Here is a 5,053-nt window from a genome sequence, read left to right as displayed (position 1 = left end):
ATGCCAAAGACAAAACACCAACTGAAAAAATATTTGCAACATATGTGGAACAAAGGGATGATATCCTTATTCATTAAGAGCTTTAAAATATCAATGAGAAGAGGATTAAATATCAGTAGAGATTTGGATGATTCTCAAATGAAGATATCTAAATGGCCAGTAACTACTTGAAAGACTTTCAACCTTATAATAATGACTTAAATGCAAATTGAAAGGAAATATTTTCACCTCTTGTATTGACAAAAGATTGAAAAAGGATAAAGGCAATAAAGTTCCTTGCTTATAGGAAACAAGAAAACCAAACCAAACTCACTGCCATAGACTCGAATTCAACTCATAGCAACCCCTTTTGGGTTTCCGAGGCAGTCAGTCTTTATGGAAGTAGATTGCCCAGCCTTCCTTCCATGGAGTGGCTGGTGGGTTTAAACTGCCAACCTCCTGGTTAGCAGTTAAATGCCTTAGGCACTATGTTACCAGAGCTCCTTTGCTTATAGGAAAATGGGTGCCAAATAGGGCTGCTGAGGAAGATAAATTGGGGTAGCTTTTTTGGAAGGCAACCTGTAGAGCTAGGTTGCAGAACACTAGTATAATGTCAGTCTTTTAATATTCTTAATATTCTTTACCTGAGCCCTTCCCTTTACTCCAACTCTCAGTTGGGGATATGTTTAACAGGTTTTGTATAAATATGAGACACCTGCACTGGAACCTAAAATTAAGGGATTTACTTCCTTTTATTTGGTTGGATAGAATTTCTTGTTATTCTCTGTTTACCAAAAATAAATGCAGTTGCACCTGTCAAAATTAGTATTTGAATCACTTGGGATGGCTTAGTTTCTAAACACAAGCCTTGGAAATCCTCTCATGTTTCGTTCTTTGTCAAAAAATACTCAGCTTTGAGACAAAAGAAGGAAAAAAAAAAAAAAACAGAGAAATTCCAAGTGAACATCATGTCTAAATGAATGAGGCATTTTTGGGTTCAAACAAGCTTTTCTTGTTAAAAGTTGCTGTTGTTTAATGTATTTCTTCACTGCTAAACTGCCACAGAACCACCATCTCTTGGCTTAGGTGTTTACTCATTAAAGCACCATCTGCTGTTTACAGGGCTATGAAAGTACTGTAGCAACCATATCCAAAGATTGCTTATAGTTGTTAAAACTGGACAAAGAGGAATAAGAGAGAGGGACATTTTCTAAATTCAGTGCAACTACTAAAGAGTACTTTTTCAGAAATGAAGTTGTTCATTTTTTGTCTATAAAGAATATTTTTTTCTTTAATACAAAGAAACCTACCTTAGCCAATTTTACCTCTTACAGTTCCAGAGAGGTTGTTAAATTATGAAGGTTTCCAAATGGGACAACAGGGCTATAACAATAATAACAGTGATAAAAAAGGCTGACATTTTTAAAACTATTTTTTTATTGTAATTTGGGTGAAAGTTTATGCAGCAAATTCATTTTCCATGCCACAGTTGATATACATTTTGTGTCATGACATTGATTGCAATCCCCTATAACAGCTCTCTTCCCATTTCTCCCTGTGGTTACCTTTCCCCTGTTTCTTCTTTCCTATACGTTCCTGCCCTCTGAGCTATCTCCCTGTGCAAATACTGCTCTTCTAATCTCTCATGGTTGATTGTTCTTAGGAGTGTATCTACCTGCTATAAATGTTTACCTTATATGCCTGCCAATTGTTTATCTGGAAACCACGAGAGTGAATTCAGTTCCAGGCCTGAAGGGTGACTAAGGGCCATGGTCTCTGGGGTTTCACAAGTCTCTATCAGACCAGTAAAACTGGTCCTTTTTTTTTTTTAATGATTTTGAGTTTTGTTCAACATTTCACCCAACTCTTTGCAGGATCTCTTATTTTGATCCCTTTCCTAGTGGTTGGCAGTGGTAACCAGGCATCAGCTAGTTCTTCTGGTCTCAGGTCATGTAGGCTGAGGTTTACATGGTTTATTAGTCCCTTGGACTAATTGTGTCCATGCAGCTTTGATTTTCTTCATTCTTCTTTGCTCTAGATGATGAGAGGCCAATTGTTGTATCTTAGAATGCTGCTTTAAATCTTGTAAGACCCTACTCACTACTCACCGAAGTAGGATGTAGAACAATATTTTTGTGTAGTATGTTATACCAATTGAGCTTGATGTCCCCTGCAAGCATAGTACCAAGCCTGTGGCCCAGTGACTCACTCCCAGGTGTTTGACTGTGGCTAGAAATTTATCATAACTTTGCCCCATTAATGGCTGACATTTTTTGCGTGCTTCCTATATGCCAGGCATTGTTCTAAGCCCATTACTTACATCTATATATGTATTTATACCAATGGGGCAATCTACTTCTGTAGTTATACTGCCTCGGAAACCCAAGGAGGGGTCGCTATGAGTCGGGTCCGACTCGACGGCACATAACAACAACAACAATAACAACTCTATGGTAATTCACACCCATAATAATCACTATTATTCCTATTCTGTAGGTGAAGCAACTGAGGTAGAGAGAGGCTAAGTAACTCTTAAGATCACTGTGGGACTTCTAGTTAGATGGAGGAATAGGCAAATAAGTGACACAGCACCTCTTCAACAAAAAAAAAAAAAGAAAAACCAATTGACAGAAATACAAAAGATAATCCTGGAGCCCTGAGCTTTAAAGGGAACTATGCAGAAGTGGATTAGGCACCAACTAGTGGAAAAACTTGAACGAAACTGAGTACAGAGATGATTGGAGCTGCAGACTGTCAACTACTCTGACGGGACCAACAGCCTGAATATTTCCAAGTGGTGTTGGGTTCTGGTTACCTAGTATTGCTCTGATAATAATATACCATAAATGGGATGGCCTTAACAAACATGAGTTTATTCTTACAATTTAGAGGCTTTATGTCCAAGTTCAAAGTGCCAGGCTCTAGGGGCTGGGTGAAAGCCCCTCAGCCTTGGGCTTCAGCTCTGCCTCCAGCTCCCAGCCCAATGGAGCTAGATACTTTCCTTTACTCAGACAGCTACTGGCTGCTGAGACTGCTAAGTCCAAGGTTGACAAGTAAAAAGGCACAATCCCGATGTTACCAAACCACATGGCGGGCCATTAATTCAAGTCCATTGTAAGGCCCCAGGACAGCAGAGTATGGCAGGCTGCTGAACAATGACGCGGGTCCATGCAGGGTCCAAGCATGCCATAAGCTAGAGACCATTCCCAAGGCTTCTCCTTAAATACAGGAAGCAGACCACATCCCAAAGGCAGCTACTCACCTGCTTGTGGTAGATCCCATCATGGAGTTGATTACCAGTCTCATCACAGGGAATAACTACCATCAGCTGCCCAGCCACTCAATCAAGCCCAGCCAAGTTGATACACAAACATAACTACCACATGTTGGGACCTGAGAATTGACCTAAAGATCAGCCCTGGTCACCAAGGGCTGCAGGGATGACTGCGCTGGTGTCCAATGACTAAGAAGGGAAACAACAAGGAGGGAGACAACCTGAGCTGTTGACTTTCTGCTGTCTGGAGGATGCAGCCATTTTGATTGTTACATGTGACAGCCATTTTGGATATTTAAAGTGACAGAGGGCACAGCCATTTTGAATGTTTACAAGCAGCAGCCATTGTAGATATTTAAAGTTATAGAGGGCACAGCCATTTTGAATCTTTACAGGTGGCAACCATTTTGGATTTTAAAGTGATAACATTCTCATTCAGATTCCAGGGACCTAAGAATAGGCTCCATTTGCCAAGGTCAGCAGGGACATACAAGTGACTGACAACAGGAAAGGAGACAAGTGATGCATGTATAAGGGCTGTCAACTAGTGAATAGAGGAGCACAGTACCTTGTTTGCTTAGATAACATACAAAAATAACAAAGAAAATGAAAACTGTGGGTCAGTCACTCCAACATACAATCACCAATTAAATATAAACACAAAAACATTACAATGCCTTGGAGACAACAGGGCATCACAGTCCACACAAAGAAACAAAATAAAGCAGGAGAAACAAGAGACCAGGATACAGACCCAAAACACATCCCTGAGGAAGATGCAGCATTGGAATTCCCTGATAAGGAATTCAAAAGAATTATATTTAGGTATCTTCAATGAATTGAGAGACAGATCAGGGAAAACACACACACAAAAAAAAAAAAAAAACAGAAAAATTTCAAAAGGCAATACAAGAACAAAATGAAAAATTAGAAATGATACAAAATCCACACACAGAAAAATACTAAACTTTCAGAAGTAGGTAAGACGTTGAATGGGCAAAGGAGCAGAATTGAATCAATGGAAGACAGAATTAGGGAGATTGAAGGCAAATTCCTGAACACTTCTTTGGAAAGGAATACATCAGAAAAAAGATCAAAACAAAATGAAGAAAGCCTAAGGTTTATGTGGGATACCATCAAAAGGAATAACCTACATGTAACTGGAATTCCAGAACAGGAAGAGACAATTAAAACCACAGAGAAAATTGTCGAAGATTTGTTGGAAGAGAATTTTCCTGGTATGATGAAAGATGAGAATATATCCATTCAGGAAGTCCAATGAACCCCAAACAGAATAGACCCCAAAAGAAAAACATGTGGACATCATCATCATCAAACTCATCAAAACCAAAGACAAAGAAAGAATCATGAGAGCAGCATGGGAAAAATGAAAGTTACCTACAAGGGGCAATCAATAAGACTAAACTCAGATTTCTTGACAGAAACCATGCAGGCAGGAAGACAATGGGATGGTATATATAAAACCCTGAAAGAGAAAAATTTCCAACCAAGAATTATGTAGCCAGAAAAATTGTCCCTCAAATATGATGGTGAAATTAGGAGATTTCTAGATAAGCAGAAATTAAGGGAATTTGCTAAAACCAGACCAACCTTACAAGAGAGCCCTTTGAACATGGAAGCAACAACAGCCAACAACAGCTGACCATTAACACACATGATGATATAAACCAGAAACCAACCCAGCTATGGAGTTATGCAAAATATAAGCCTAAAAGATTGTAAATAGGAAACCAGAGACATCAATTGACAAATGAGGACAAACCAAAAAGTGGGGAAAAA

Source organism: Orycteropus afer, unplaced genomic scaffold (assembly GCF_000298275.1).
Source record: "Orycteropus afer afer isolate SDZICR_OR568_19922 unplaced genomic scaffold, OryAfe1.0 scaffold00034, whole genome shotgun sequence".
NCBI classification, from domain to species: Eukaryota; Metazoa; Chordata; class Mammalia; order Tubulidentata; family Orycteropodidae; genus Orycteropus; species Orycteropus afer.
This window is presented reverse-complemented; position numbering follows the sequence as displayed.